This window comes from Microchirus variegatus, assembly GCF_963457635.1.
Source record: "Microchirus variegatus genome assembly, chromosome: 17".
NCBI classification, from domain to species: Eukaryota; Metazoa; Chordata; class Actinopteri; order Pleuronectiformes; family Soleidae; genus Microchirus; species Microchirus variegatus.
In genome coordinates, this window is record NC_139818.1 from 10,014,501 (window position 1) to 10,031,660 (window position 17,160).

Sequence of the window (17,160 nt, forward strand, 5' to 3'; positions counted from 1 at the left end):
AAAAACAAAACACACGCTCTCAGTAAATGCTTCTTCTACACTTCATGTTGCGAGCTTACAGTTTATGACATGTAATAATAAATAAACAACTAACTGATCAACATATTATTACTTGCAGCAAATGTTACAAGAGAGACAGGGACACTTTCCTCTCTGTTTCTGTGTAGAAATCAAGCAGAAAACGCATCACCCAGCCAGGAAGTAAAACCTCAGCAGGACCTGCAGAGAGAGGGTCACTGCCCTGCTGCATCTCTCCTGAAGTTAATCCTCAGCTCTGCATCCAGCCAGACAAGCTCCTTAGAGATATTTCCAGCTCTGTCAGTGTGTCAGTGGCCCACTCTGATCTTTTTTTTACCCCCTTTGCTGGCAGTTGACAACATGATCAGTTGACAATGTACACAAGACAAAATAAGAGATCGATGATGGGGGGGAAAAATGTTTAGACCGTACTTTTTGTTTTTACCTCGCAATAGTTTTCCCTCCCCGGTACTAATCCAGAGCTACCCGGCTCTCCCTGTGCCTCAGGCGGTCCTGCCTGACACCTGCTCCCTGTAAGAACTCCCGAGAGCTGGTGCAGGAACAGCAGCAGCTCTGTTGTTTTCGGGACCTGCAGGCAGTTGTTTAGTGAACGCATGATTTTTTTTTTCTTTGCATTTTGTTGGAGGAGCATGCATTTCCAATATATTTGTGTTTCATGCAGCACCTACATGAAACCAGAATTTTGAACTAATTGTATGACAATTTTAAAAGCATACATTTGCACTACAGCTTTCATGAGCTGAATTAATCAGTTTGAAGCGTTTTAAATGTGAATATTTTCTGGTTTATTTACTCCAAATAACAAAGAAATCATTAAAACTGAATCATTTTAGATCATTATTTCTGACATTTTATGGACCAAACGATTACTCGATTTAATAGGGAAAATGACTGACAGATTAAGCAATTGTGAAAATAATCGTTTGTTGCAGTTATACAGCATTTAACAACATATTGTGGCATGAGGGCACACATGTATGAGGTGCTACAGAATACGAAAATGCAGATTAAATATTAAGAAGATATGGGATATACAAGAGAAGGAGAGAGAGGTTTTATTTGCTGTAAATTGTTCAACTGTCCCAGTGGTCCTCTTAATCCCTGTCACAGAGTTTGAGCAGGAAGGCTTCCTGCTTTATGTTCTTTTGATTAAGATTTGCTCCAGCCACCAATCAATAGAAAAGCAGGTTTTCTTTTTTCTCCATTCATTCTAGTTAAGAGTAATTCATATTAGACTGACGGCAAAGACACATTTTACTCATTTGGAAAAAATACAAAAAGGGGTTTTAAGAGTCTTCCCCTTGTCCTTTTCTTTATAAAAAGAAAGTTACTGTGCTTCAGTCATATATTAGTGTTTCAGTTTGTCAGTGGTTATTTTTGTCTCTGGCTAAAGGCCATTTAAGATTGGCCAGGAGAAGCAGGCGTATCCAGAGTGAACCTTTCAAAATAAGATGCAACCAGTGTCGAATGATTCCACTGTCAATGGGAAACTCGCACAAATAAAACTGAAGTATGAATGTAGTGTATACAAGAATCTACCTCCACACATTTGAAGTAAATGGTATATGAGCAGTTGATCCACCACTGCAGAACATTTCCTGGAAAAGTGTGAGGAGCAACAGCAGAGGTGTGTCTCCTCTTTTATGGTTTATGGACTCTGATCAAGACTTGAGTATCATCAAATAGGCTCCTGATAATACAGTACTAAAACTAGTGATTAAATCTTATTTTGATCAACTCTTCATGTCCCTTCACTGTATATTCAAAATCATTCTGTTTGTTTTCTTTGTATATTATTATTTAAGGAGAGACAGGAGAATGACAGTGACAGAAATACTGAGACTTGTGTGTTCCACTTGGCACCGTCCTGGAGAAAGTAGTAGGATTACGACAGACGCTAAGTCAACAGCTGACGCACACACACACACGTGCACACAGACACACACACACACACACACACACACACACACACACACCTACCTCACAACTGACAGCAGAACAAAGCAACAACTGTTTGAACTGAGACATGTCACTGAAATGTCCTCATACTTTACTGAAGAATCTTTACAGATCTGGTTAGGGTTATGTCACTCCATTTAAAAATGGCAACAATTAATTTTTGATTTACTTTTTCAGTTGTTGTTCAGTTATCAACAAGCGTGAATGCTCTTTCATCTCATTTGCCGTAAAATGGTTTTGTTTCTATAACGTAGCACTTACAAAAATGTGAAAAGTGATACTTTTCTTATATAACGAAATATAGGAATGAGAGGGAAATATAATATAATAAAAGTATTAATTCTCATTAGACAGGCCTACTTGTCTGTTTTTAAATCACTACTTTAAACTGAACTCTTTTTTTATTGTATGCCTGTTGCGTTTACCCATGTATTATGTCTTTCTATTCATTTTAATAGTTTTTGTGACCTTTTGTCTTTTACTTATTCCGTCTTTTATTTATTATTCTGTACATACAGCACTTTGGTCCACAGTGGTTGTTTTAAAGTTCTTTGCACTGATAATAAGTGTGATAAATGTCAAATAATTAAATGGTACATTTGCAGTTTTAAACTTCTGTATGGGGGAAAAAAGATTAGAATTCACAAATCTGAGGTAAAAAAAAATATTAAAAATTGAGATCCGTTTCAGTGCTATTTTGATAATCAATGAATTTTTACAATGCATAAACATTTTATCGATACAAACTAAACTTTTCTCACATTGTGAAGATTATATTATTATTGTTATTGAATCATGAATCGTTTTCTGACGTAACTGGCAACCTGTGGTAGCTCGGCAGCTGAGACTCTACTGAATGCAATGATTGGTAGACGGCGGTAGGCGGCGCCACTTGCCAAAACATGATTTCAAAACATAAACATGATTTGCAGTCTGCAAAATATTTTTTTAATGCAAATATTTTGGCTGTACTGTTGTTGTTGGTGAGTTCAGTTTGTTATATGAACATCATTCCTGAGTCTCTGTGACATATTAGGAGGATTTTATGGCCAGTTGCTTTATATTTATTACATAGTGCACCTTTAACAATAATAACGCTGGAAGTGTGATCTGCTGACTTATCTGCCTATGTCTATATCTTTTCATTGAATGGGGTCATCTGATGCCAACAATGAAACCGCTACCTCATTATGTGTGTGCCTGCCAGGACCACGTGGACACACACACACACACACACACACACACACACACACACGGTGCTGCCATTCATTCTATTCATATGTCCTGAAGCGGCACTACTGGCACAAGCCTGTGCACTGATGTGTCTCTCTCTCTCTCTCTCTCTCTCACTGACACAGACAAACGCAGACTCGCACAGAATCCTCTGGTGTGAGCTGGATGACAGCTGATGTCTTTTGATAGTGTTTGTTTGGTGTCGTCCTCCAATCCAGAAACGCTGAGTCCACTGAAAAAAAGCCTTCACGTCCAAACAACATCAAAACAAGCAGGTGGGCGACGGCCACCGCTGTGCGGCTCCGTGGGACATCTGTCGCTCGGCTGTGGAGCGTCTACTGTATCAGCACATGTGATGGGGAACAGCGAGGGGGGAAGGTTGAAGGCTCAGACTAACTGACAGTTGTCAACACAAGTCATGTGGAGGTTGTGTTTATAAGCATGTGTTGACAGAGTCAGTGCTGTGGCATGCGCTGGTTGAGATCTAAGTGAATATAAAACCTAATGCTCTGTGCACACATAAACCATATGCAGTGATTTAGTTGCGCTCTCTGAGCTGCAGGATGGGTGGGCTTATCCACAGTAGAACGCAACTTGTGTAACTTTTGGTAATTTTGTTGTTGTCGTTCCTCTGCCTCTGTTTGCTCTTCCTGAACTGAAAATGGTGCAACATTATTGAAATGCTTCATCTTCATGTGTCAAGCAATACTATCAGACCTGGTTGAGGGAGCGTTACACAGCAACACAGATGCAGAAAAATTTACTTTTTTTTGTATGTTTTCAGTCGCCTCACTTTATGAGCTCAATGTTCCCATTGGCTCTCTCTCTAAGCTGGTCAATCAATGTCTCCCATCATGGGCCAGATCCCCAAGGCTGTAAACGGAGCTTAGAGGAGGGGCAGAAGTCTAGTTCACTCTGAGATCACTTGATTTACAGTATGCTGAAAGATTATTAAGGATTAAGGAATCCATAGCACAAAGAAATATGATGCCTTCCCCAGCTTTTTATCCAATGTTTGGTCCTTAACATTTTTCAGGACAGGCATCCTTCCAAGTGGTTGAATATAAAGCTAAATTAAGAAATTAATTAGGGCTGCAATAACTAATTATGTAATGGATTTTTAATAGATTACTACAGTAATCATCACCTATTTTGATAGGTGATATAGCAAAGCAATCAAACATGAATATTTTGAGGTTTGGGAAACGTTTTTCAACATTTTATAGACCAGATTAATCGAGAACAGAATCAACCGATTCATTGATTACAAAATAATAAAGATGCAGTAAAGTAAATCCTAAGTAAAACAAAGCAGCACAAGATGTAGCAGATCAACCACACTGCACTCACATCCAGTTTTACTCAGGCATTTCTCTCCTGCATACTTTGTAAAAACTCACAACCCCAGTTTATGACATTTATCTCATCGTCTACTCAAAAATAACCCATTAAAGATGCACTATGACACCAGTCATTGCTTTAAACAGCAAGCATTGGGCAGAGACAGTGAGAGAGAAGCAGTCCAATGCATTTCAACAAGATGAGACAGCACGGCATGGCCTCAGCCAGCTGGAGGAAAAGAACACATCTGGCGAGTTGAGTCAAATCCCGAAAGATGCCAAACTCTGTTGAAATATTAGGCGAAGCCCTCTCTTCCAGTCGAACATGTGAACAGTAAACACAGAGACAAATGGCACGTTTGTGTCGATTTACAGTATTCTAGTCTCATTCATCTTCATGCTTTTGCAGTCAAATCTGCATTACATCACAAAGCCTTTTCTATCGTGACACATTCAAACCGTTGTGAAGATCAGACAGCACAGACTGTTCCTTGTGTTTAGTGCAAACCAAATGCTGACATTTGAGGTTAAACTCACTGTCAATTATGTAAATGTATACGTTTAAATTCTGAGTGGGGTGTGATAGCTGGACTAGCCCTTTAAAATAATCCCTACAAGACAGGTCTGGTAGAACAAAGCAGATTTGACTGTTTTCTTGGTTGACGGTTAGCTGAGTCAGAGCAGGAGGGCAAGCCTATTTACTGCTTAATACCTCTCCCATCAGTCATCTTCCACTCTGAACTTTGTTATTCGTGTTTATACTGTATCCTGTACATAACAATTAAAGCTGGGGTTGGTAAGTGTGGAAAAGCTGGCAGAGGCAGACTGCACAAAGGAAACTCTGGAGATTTCGGCTGAAGTTTATCTACAATTTTTCCATGACTCACCCACTAAATTTTAAGGATGGGCATGAGTATTCAGTTCCTTGAGATTTTTAAAAGTCGATCCGTTACTATGACAATGTTGGACTTTTTGCCGATGTTCAGTGGGTGCTTGGGCCAATGACTGATATCAATAAGACTCATACTGTTGCCACAGCAGAAATGAATGCACACAAATATGAAAATTCAAGCCAATATCTGCCGACACCAGTATTATAAAGATACAAAACAAACAATTTATGAATGTTTGTTTGTAGAAAAACTCCAATACGGCGATGTCTACCTAATTTGTGGTGCATCTATGATCACAACGTGGCGGCAGCAGCAAGGATTTAGTTCATTTACAAGATTTCTTGAATGCATCTTGAAGCTTCTCCTCTCAGCTCAACATGCTGTAAACCCTGCAATACTTTCACTAGCTCTCATGCACTGGAGTTGAGAAGATATATTCGACAAATAATACCATTGTATATGTAATTCTCCGAATTTAGCTACGAAACTTGTAAGTTGGGATGTTCATGATAAACCATTAGTTTAGGAATTTAACTGACTAGGAATGTATTAATTAATTGCCACTAGTAGGGCCGCAACTAACGATTATTTTCATAATCAAACCTGGAAATGACAATGTTCTCAAATGTCTTGATGTCCAAAATGTCCAAAATCTCAATTATTCCGTTTTAATGATGTCCTTGTCAAATGGAGCAAATAAACCTGAGAATATACACATTTAAGAAGCTGAAAAAATAGGAAAACTTTTGTAATAGTTGATGATGAATTGGTTAATAATTGAATTATCAAATACTTTTTTCCAGCCCTAGACACTAGCTATGTTTATATGGACACAAGCAATTGGAATAAAAGCCTGATCTGAATAAAACTGTCATGTAAACATGCCAATCTGAAAACTCTGAAGACACTGAGAGGATGAGCAGACACATGCAGCGTTTGTTTACTGCGGAAGTGAAACTTCTTCTTCTTCTGCTTCTACTTCCGGAGAATTCTGAGCATGTCAGAAAAGTCCATTCTGACTGAATATGACATATGAATGATGGTATTGTCAATTCCAATCTGAACAAATCTTTTCGGAACAAAGACATTTTGTACATGTAAACATAGCTATTGTCTGTTTCCTTTCATTTCTGTGTCCGTTCTCTGGACCTCACACACTGTGTGGTTAAATACCAACAGAAGTTGTCAGATTGCCTGGAACAAATGTGAGGATTAAAGAAGCAGACTCTGAGCTGCACCTTCACCAGGACACACTGTTGCACCCAAGATGCCGCTGCCTGAGGACCACCACTTTTTAAATGCATCCAACAGAGCTGGGAAAAAGAAATCACTTTCCTCTGATGACTAATGGAAGGCAAACGGGCTACTAATGAAACATTAAAACTCCTGGAAACACTATTTGAGCCAAACCACTGATCAAAATCCACATTGATCCCAGCATCTCTGCAGTACGGCGAGCATGCAGGTCTTCCTCCAAGGAATGTGCTTATTTGTTCAAACTCCTGTTTCATCTCGACCTTCTTTCCATAAATCGCCTCACTCTCACATTTCTCTCCTTGTTCCCCTTCACAACCGTCCACGTGTTGAATATCAATTGCTTGGATGACACACACACACACACACATTAACAGTATACAGACACTGGGTGGAACTGCTCCTTTGCATAAACATTTCCACAGTGAGGAGGAGTAGGAGAGCTCAGAGGGCCTTGTCAGATATATTAGTCCGGCAGAGGGTTTTCCCTGAGAGGACCTCAGAGGTGCCCGGGGACATGCCGCACCCCTAAAGCGGGGCCAATCCCTAATAGCTTGCACATGAGCTGTTACGTAACGGATCTCTCTTCATTGGAATGGCATCATGACATGATTGCAGAGGACTTGGAAATGTGCTGGAAAAATCCACTCAATATCCTCAATAAATTATCAAATGCTCCTTGAATGAACACTTTTGGTCAGTTTGGGTGAACTGGGTTTTCCTATTTACACTTGTTTGTGCTGCTGACATGTTTATGAATTAAATGTTAACATGCTTCAAAGACCAACTCCAAATGTATGTTCAGACCTGTATTTACCTCTGTCCACTCAGGATGGATGTTATGTTAACACCAGGTCTGCACTGAGACGACCCTGTGTGGTGTTTTCTTGTTTAGTCTTCTTCCATTTCATACCCGGAGTCTCCCAGACACCCGGACTGTTTGTCTCAACCTCTCAGTCTTATCCCGACTCAACTATTTTCCTTCAATCAAAAAAATAAAAAATCTGAATATAAAACATGTGACACTTGTTTGCCCTGGTGCTCCACAGTAAGAAGGTTCCATATTTAAATTCTGATTCTACTGAGGCCAATGTGCAGAGTTTGCATTTTTCCCTGTGTGTATGTGTTGGGTTTTCTCCAGGTAGTACAGCTTCCTCCTACATTCCAAAGACATGCAGACTGAAGTTAAGCTAAAGGTATTTATTTTGTAAGTAGTGTACTTACACGAGTCAAAAGTTTTCCAACACTTTACCATCCATAGAAATCTGTATTTATATTTAAATTCAACAGACTGTTTAATTTCGGTCACCTTTTAATGACTTCATTTGCTTTGCTGCAAGCAATTTAGCTCAGTTTCAGGAGTAATCTGCATACATTTCAAATTAATAAACTACTAATTTATCGTGTGACCATTAAGAATGGTTATTAATAATAATGCATTATATTTGGAGGCGCCTTTCATGACACTCAAGGTCGGTAGTTGTTCAATTTAGAAAGTATTACTAAAGTGAAAGCACAATAGTGAAAGTACAACAAGACTTTTCTCATTACAGTGATGACGAGGTGAAACTGAAACTGTGTTAAAAAAATACACATTACCAGGTTTAAATTGACTGTGTACAAGGGCAAAGTCCAAATTTGACTCTTGCTAAATGTATTGATGTGCGTTAGTCAATCAGCCTCTGCTCAGACAAGCACGAAACACATCCGCCCTCTTTTCTCATCTAGTTCAAACTTATTCTTCTAAATTCTAAATCATTCTGCCTCTAGGACCAAGCTAATGAAAACGGTGCAGGAACGCAAGGAATGTTGTCTCTTTTTTTTTTTTTTTTTTAAACATCTGAGTCACATCTCCTCTCTGGAGACACATTACATAACAGGATGAAAGAACGGAAAATATGGAACTATCCTGTTGGTTTTTCCCCCACGCATCATATAAATGTATTTTTATCATTGCCGATTTCCTCTGGTTCACATGCTGCCAAGCAGCTACAGTCTGAAGTGTCTGACTGGATTCATCAGGTCAGATACTGGTGAGAGTGTGTGTGACATGGAATACCCTAAGTGACACAAACGCAGATCACATTTCTTTGTCACCAGGTGATGATATAGGACTCTGTTGCCAGGGCTCAATTATTCAGCAAGTGTCCGATAATCCTGACATAAGCGCAAGTCACACACACACAAAAAGAGGATAACACACACACACACACACACACACACCAGCTAATGATTATATAATCTGTTGTCAGACTCGATAGTTTACCAAAAGATTATTCTGTACACTTCTGAACATCTAAACAACTTGTCCTTTAAGTCTCATGGGCGGAGCAAGGAATGATGTGATGTCCTTGAATATGTACCGACAACAGAATCAGTCTGATAGTCTCTTACGTCTTTTAAAGAACTCCCATGACATTTAGGATTTTTAGATTGTATAGATCTTATCTGACATACTTCTTTTCCTAATATCAGTGTATCGGACCAATACTCTCGGGTACCAATCCCCTATGAGAAGCTGGAGTCAGTCTGTCTGGAGTCAGCTAACCCTGGGTGGAAAACAGCGCACACACACACACACACACCCTGGACATGTCCCCAGTCTATCACAGTACCAACATACAAGGACGAACAATTCACACTCACATTCACAACGACACACAATTTAGAGTCTCCAACTCGCCTCACCTCCCATCTGTTTGTCTTCAGACTGTGGGAGGAAGCCCTTGTACCCACACAAACCACACACTCACTCACACCGAACACCAAACAGAAAGACCTCAGTCATATTAAGATTTAAACCAGGAACATGTGGGGCAACGGTGCCAACTATCACTGCAATGCGACCCTCGTGTACAGACCAAGTCTTCACTTTAAAGACTTGAAGAATTTTCACTTCAGGATCAATAGTTAGTTCCCTGCAGGAAAAGTAAAATAGAAAACCTTTTGATAGTGTGTGACAGTGCCAAAGAACTGTAAGTCATAACACCAACAGTCCAATACTGTTCAGCTCAGACATAACTGAACTGATGATGGTGAAGTTTAACTACAGTATAGACTGTCTGCAGTGTCTGGATGGTTCCATGGTGGATGAGTCAAGAGTCACATATTGGCACTTTTCCACTACAGTTGCAGCATGACTTGACAACACGGCTTGATTCTACTTTTTTTTCCTTTTCCATAAGGGATAGTACCTGCTCTGGCAGCTCGAAAATGTGACTTGGACAGACTGTTAACCACTAATTGTTCAGAGTGTGTCGTAACTGGAAGAGTCATGAACTGACACAAGAATCAAACCAAACAAGGCCGAACTATAGATCAGTTAAAAAGTAGCACTGGGCGCATTAACACGATAGCGGCGGTTAACAGCGTCAACGTTAACGCACGACACCTGATCGGAAAAAGACGTGTGTGACGTCTCGTTAAGTGACTCCAGATTCTTAAAATGAGTCTCTAAAGTAACGCTAAACTTTAAAAACAGAGGCACACATACAAAGTACACAGTTACGCTGGTTATTTGTAGCGATGCTCTTTTTGTTTAATAAACAGACCGCTCCAGTTCCGACTGTAGGCACGCTAACGGCGCTAAAGGAGCTAATGCAGCTAACAGAGTTAACTGGTAAATGGTGCCTGGATCGCGGCACGTAAACATGACATCACACCTGTCTTTTTCCAGTCAGTCGTCACGGAAACATGTCGTACGTTAACGTAAAAATCCTAAACACATGCGTTTATCTCCAACATTTAGCAAGGAAATATCTAAAATCTCAATATTGAACAGAAGAATCTGGTGTATTAACGACAGCACTGCTAAAACCGGGCGATGGTGACCCGAATCCCAACCCGTTCAGCAACTGTGTCAGACGGAGTATGTGGTACGGTCATGCAGGAAGTACCGAACAAATCTTTTTAATTAACTGATTCTAATGATTCAGTACATCAAAAACAACTGCTTTGCTCGTCACTAGTTTGGGTGTTTGTGTCACGTATAATAACGATGTCACGGCAGATTCATGCAGCTGCGCTGTCCATGTTGAGGAGGTACTATAGTAATGGCAAACGAGCGACGTGCCCGATGCCAAACTGAGTAGAGACGAGCCGTGTTGTGCCGAGTCGTGCTGGAACTGCATAGTGGAAAAGCGGCAATAGTTACAAAGAAACATGACGGATGAAGATGCACTGGTGTGCGTTAAACAGCAACAGAAACACAGGTTATAAAAGCTGCTTTTCTGATCCATATTATGGCACAAATTAAAGAACACAGTGGGCAAGTACACAGAAACACACTTCCATGTCACCACACAGAACATACTGTCCCCTAAAAACTAAAGGATTAAAGGGATAGTTCAGAGCAGTTGATGAGTTGCTGACACACACAGACAAACAGCTTGGAAGCTCTCTCTCTCTCTGAAAACATGGCTGCCAGTAGGGACACAAGAAGAAAAGGAAACTGTGGCACTTTGTAAACCACTCACTCCCTGCTTCAAAAATCAGCAATGTCGCATCACAGCACACAAGAGCTGTCGATCCACTGCTGCCTCCATCAGTAAAGTAATTAAGAAGCATTGTAACACACTTCCAATGAGAAAGGGAAATGTTTGTAGAGTAATCCATTCAAATTATAGCATAAAGAATCCTATTATGTTCACATTTTCACAAGTTCACAACAAGCATCAGAGTAAATTAACTTTTTAATGTGAACCAGTTCACGTGGAGGCTTATACAATAGATATAGAACAGAAACACAAATAGTGTGTGTTTGTGTGAGCGAGCAATCAAAATATTTCCCCAGCTCAGTGTGTGTGTCAGTTTGTTGTCAGTTGTTCCACCATAAGACCCTCACTCACACACTCACACTCACACACACACACACACACACACACACACACACACACACACACACACACACACACACACACAGAGGGACACTCTGCAGCACTTGTGTTCAAAGTCATCACTGATTCAGCTCACGTGACTTGCTGTGGATCCACAGTACGTGTGTGTGGCTGCTCTGAGATCAGCGTGGATCACACACCATGTCCACGAACACAGCTGATCATATAGTTCAGACACACAACAGTGTTATTACCCTGCCACAAACCACAGTGCAGCCACTGACGTGGTTGTAACAGCAATTCATATGTTACAACAAACTTCAACTCCATGTTATTGCATGTTTTTTCCAGCAGGGAATCAAAAGTCACATTGTTTACTTGTTAGTGGGACTTGTTTACTTCTTCGTACCTGTGAAGGCGAGTGGAAAATGTGTGATCAGGACGATAGATCCAGACAGAGTAGATATCCAAACTCTTCCAGCCTTCTCCTGCTGCTCCTTATGAGGATGATGATGGTGATGTGGTGTTGGCGGAGCTTTTCTCCTCGACACAACTTTTTTTCACTTCCCTCAGACCCGATCAGCAGCGCTGCAAACACTCTCAGTCTCCCCGGGGAAGAAGCGTTATATGTCGGCGTGAGGGTGGAGGACGTGTGCTGACTGCGGAGGGTGACACGGCTCTGAGTGTGAGAGTGTGGACAGAATCAGCTGTCATCTCGTCACACAGCAGACAGACACAGCAGCAGCAGCGGCGGCGGAGGCGGCGGAGCTTCTCCTCTCCATGCCTACAACACGAGCGCCACCCACTTTTTCCACAGCGACCCGCGGCTGTCCATACTGCTGCCTGACTGAAAAGAAACTAGCTACAGGACTGTTTTTTTGTTTGTTTTTTCATACTTCATAGTGCTCAAAAATGAATTACAAAAAATGTAAACATATGAAAACACATTTGAGGGAAAGGATACTAACTCAGTGACATAGAAATGCTCAAGAAAACAGAATAATACATAGCTGAAGTAGCATAAGTAGCTAAAGTTCTAGCAAAGGTACCAGTAGCATACCTTCTACTGCTTTGGAAGTTGAAGTCACGTTTTATGATATTACTTAAGTAAAAGTCTCAAGTATCGAAAGTAAGTTTCTGATATAAAATGTACTTAAGTAAAGATTTGGGATTGAGCCATGGTAGCTCATGGTAGGGTGTGGGTTCAATTCCTGGCTCTGTTAGTCTATGTGTCCTTGAGCAAGACACTTAACCCTCCTCAAGATTAGAAAAGCTGTATATAAATACAGACCATGACCAACTCTTCTTCTTCTGACTTTATTTGGTAGTAAAAAAAGATAGTTATGGGAGTAGTGGAGTAAACATACACAAATTATTATTTATAAATAACAAAGTAAAGTAGAGCTATGTGAATTGCTACAGTAACTTACTATTTTGTACTTGCGAATGATGTGACATGGAAATTCACATTTGGTGTGAATGCGGCATTAGATGTCACTCATTCTTACACACTGGACCTTTTAAGACTGGTGTAATTTCTAATATTAAACCGTAGCTAGACCGGAAGTTACAATTGATGCTGTTTTTTTTGGTGTGTATCTGCAACATTACCTCGTTTATGAAGCCCTGAAGGTTATAAACAAACAGTTTCAGCCACTGCTGAGAATGCTTTGATGTATTGTCATCTCGGGCTCAGCAAGATCTCTGAAAAAAACCCTTCTGGTTGCGTAACCAGCAGTTCTCCTGAACAGCGGATCCTCCTGGTCCGGCGGGCACTAGTCCGGGCACATCCGGTTGCGTACTTTGAACTTTGAAGAAGAATAACTTCTGTTGTGGAGGTGTTTCACAAGCGACAGTGTCTTCTGACTCTGGGTCTGACTCAGGATCAAAGTCATAAAAGGGACTGCGGCGTGGAGTCGTGACAAAGCTATTTTTAAACATTGTTAAAACAATGTTTTGATAATGAGTAGCAGTGCATCCAATGTTCCAGATGGGGGAGCTGCGCTTCTGAGAGCTGTTGTGCTGGTCACTTCCGGGTATTGGCCAATCACAAGACAGTTGGGAAGGCTGTACTCTGGCTGGCCAATCACAACACACTCTGTCTCCTGTGTGTGAGATTTCAGTCTGAAACACCATGGCTGAGGAGAGCGTCAGTAAGGAGAGATTTCTATGTGTCTGTGCCCTTGAGCAAGACACTTAACCCCATGTTGCAGTATGTGAATAGGTGTGAAAGATGTGTGAATGGCAAAACGGTAGTGTAAAGCAGCTCCTCAAGACTAGAAAAGCTATATATAAATACAGACCATGACCAACTCTTCTTCTTCTGACTTTATGTGGTAGTAAAAAAGACAGTTTTGGGTGTAGTGGAGTAAACATACACACATTATTATTTATAAATAACAAAGTAGAGCTATGTGAATTGTGTACTTAAGTACAGTAACTTACTATTTTGTACTTGCGAATAATGCGACATGGAAATTCACATTTGGTGTGAATGCAGCATTAGATTAGATGTCACTCATTCTTACACACTGGACCTTTTAAGACTGGTGTAATTTCTAATATTAAAGCTCCAGTGCGAGACCTCAGTCGCCCCCTTGTGGACTTCTGAGTAATTACATAAAATCTGAGTAGTTACAATACATTACGGGCTTTAGCACACTTGATCACACACAAATAATGAAAAGTCATGAAATTGTACACAGCAGAGAAAATCTGTGGTAATTATTTATTTTCAGTATTTTTATAATAATACAATAACAATAACAAATAGATCCTAATTTTGTCCTTATCATAGTGTTAAATATGCAGCGTTTTACATCACCTTTATATCATAACAAGATACACGAGAGGTCTAAAGATTCACAACATTTTATTAAAGCAGGGACAATGCACTAAAATCTACAGCAACATTTCCTCAATTCCTTAACCTCATTCCTGTACAGGTCAGCACTTGTTTGGAGTGTCCACTCCACCCAGAACAAATGCTGTTGAGAGCAGTTTAAGGAAGTAACATCTATTTTTGAAACTGAGTGACTTGAATCTTTGTGTTCTCGCTCGTCTCTTTTTCTTCTTCTTCTTCTTCTTCTTCTTCTTCTTCTTCTTCTTCTTCTTCTGTCTATGGGCCTTCTGAGTCCTCAGCATGTCAGGGGTAAAAGTAAAAGGTTAAAACGTGTAGCTGTTACTAGTTTGAAAGGCAGGATCCCTGAAGTTGTTTGACACTCAGCAGGATGGTGTAAGCAGCTATTTGTTTCGTGGCTTTCTTCTCAAACTGCAGCTCCTTTAGTTACAGTCACTGGGACAATTAAATCCTTATTTTAGAGTGAGAAAATCACAGTTATTCCATAAGTGATTATAGGTTGGGAAACCTTTTTTGTCACACATGGCCATTATGCATTGTGGTGTTAATCACTGAATCCAAATTTTTTTTTTGCTGTGTTTGCAGTAGCGACAGCTTCCTCATGTGTGATCTTGGGCTTGCAGAACAATAGCAGGAAACTGAGCCAGTCAGATTGCTTTTGCCCTCAAGTGTTGTCATAGGAAACAAAAAGATCCTGGAGAGTTCACACAAAGAGACAAACATGAAAACAGCCAAACAGTCCCATGTACACATATGTATGCTGTCACACCTATTTACATCAAAACAATTTGTATTGTTGGCATCACGTTATGGCAACCTTTTGGGGTCTGTACATACAGCAATGTACATACAGCTAAATCTACAGCACACGTCAGCATACGCTGTTTTTTGCACGTGTCAGCCTTGTAGTGGTGCTGAATTATGGAGGAAAAGACCAGAAGACCTTTAATTTGTGTGCAACCACAAACTTGCCTTATAAATTCCAGTTTCGCTCCAGTGTAAAGCGCCGAACGAGTCCACTTAGTTAGTGATTGTACATTTTATAAAGTTTACTGGAAAGTGTTTTTCCTATGGCTGCTGTGACTAAGCTCTGTTACATCAGGTTTATTTAACTCATTGGACGGTTGCTAATATATAAGTCCATCTTTAGATCTGGCCATTGCATTCAAAATCCCACCACTGTATTTTAACATTGTTGATAATGGTGTTACTTCAAGAGCTCAATATTTTCCCATGTGGTACTTGATTTAAAACATTTGTGAAACACTGATCAAGTGAAAATCACATATTGCAATCACAGCTTTTGATTGACTACAAAGAACAACTCAGTTTTTCCTGTAATTTCCAATAAAAACCTTCTGCAGCCCACCAGTGTCGGTCAATGAGCGAGTGTAGATGAGTGTGGGAAATGTCTGGCACTGTAGGATCGCTGGTGGGCTTCATTGACGCCACATTTTGCCAACTGAGTCTACACAAGTACATGCACACACACACACACACACACACACACACACACACACACACACACACACACACACACACACACACACACACACACACACACACAGCCAGGGAACACTCCAGATCTGTAGCCCAGTATAAATGTGGCCTTTGTCTTCACACACAGTGGCCACTTTCATTAAAGGGCAGTTTGTGGGTCTGTTGTTGTCTTTCAGAATTTACTGATGGTCACTCCAGTGCTCTGTAGGCACAGAATACACACTATTGTGCTTCTTCTGACAACCATCATTTAATGACATAAGTGTTGGCACAGACTAAAAATAAATTAAAATGATTGTGGGCAGACATTAAGTGATGTCACTGAATTAATGTCTTGAATGAATATTGTGACTCAGACAGTAGGTTTGATCCTTCAGTTCACTTCAATTCAAAAATACTTTGTTCAAGTGAACTAAGCGGCTGTGGAGTCACTATAAGAAATCTAGATGTCTTTACAAATATGTAAATAGCCTCTTTTTGATTTAACCCCTGTGCCACTGTAATGTCACAGGTTGCCCGGTGAAATGCGCTTTTCCTCTTTCCTGTTCGTCAGAGAGGCTATTGTTGTATTCTCTTGTGTTTACGACTGAGAAAATAAGCGGACACCTCCTGTTCAAGGCTGCAGTTTCTTTTGTTGTTGTTTTTTGGTTAGACATTATTATTTGCACCATTCTGTGACAATACTGTGTCATAACTGAACTTTTTTCCTTGAAGTTTTTATCTTTTTGTCTTAAAATCCCAACAAATGAACAGTGCTTTAGTTTACTACACAGAAACACTTTTATAAATCCAGAGAGTTCTGTGCATTGTTCTCAAAGAGACGTGCCTCTGTCCTGTGCTGCCACCTCCAGGATGCTGACGCTCAGTCATGTGATGATGATGATGTGTTTTGGCGACACAGTCATCGGTGGTTGTTTTCTAATGAGGTCAAAGTCGTGTTTATGTTCCCTGAGCTGCAATTGGCTGTGCAGCAGTCAAAAACCAGCCGACACAGCATAGAGAGAGCGTGTGGACTCATTTAATAACATTTTTAAGTGTAACCAGGTGACAAGGATGAAGGACATTTACCTGTCAAGTCCATTTAATTTATATATTTTCCAACCTCAAAGGGCTTTACAGTGTGCACAGCAAGTGAAAACTCTTGTACAGGGGGAAGAAAATGGGAGAAACCTCAGCAAGAATCACAGAGGACAGATCCCTCTCACCACTTACATAAAGGCCCAGTGTTTATATTAATTTGGCAGATA

At 40.3% G+C, this 17,160-nt stretch overlaps 1 protein-coding gene across 1 annotated transcript in view; it reads right to left on the bottom strand.

The window, feature by feature from the left end:
* The window catches only part of dnmbp (dynamin binding protein), a 55,357-nt gene extending 43,240 nt beyond the window's left edge, over positions 1-12,117 (bottom strand). The window contains exon 1 of the mRNA XM_083904300.1: positions 11,963-12,117. The gene's annotated coding sequence lies outside the window, so the exon portion shown is untranslated. The remainder of the gene's footprint in view (positions 1-11,962) is intronic.
* Positions 12,118-17,160: the final 5,043 nt, after the last annotated feature.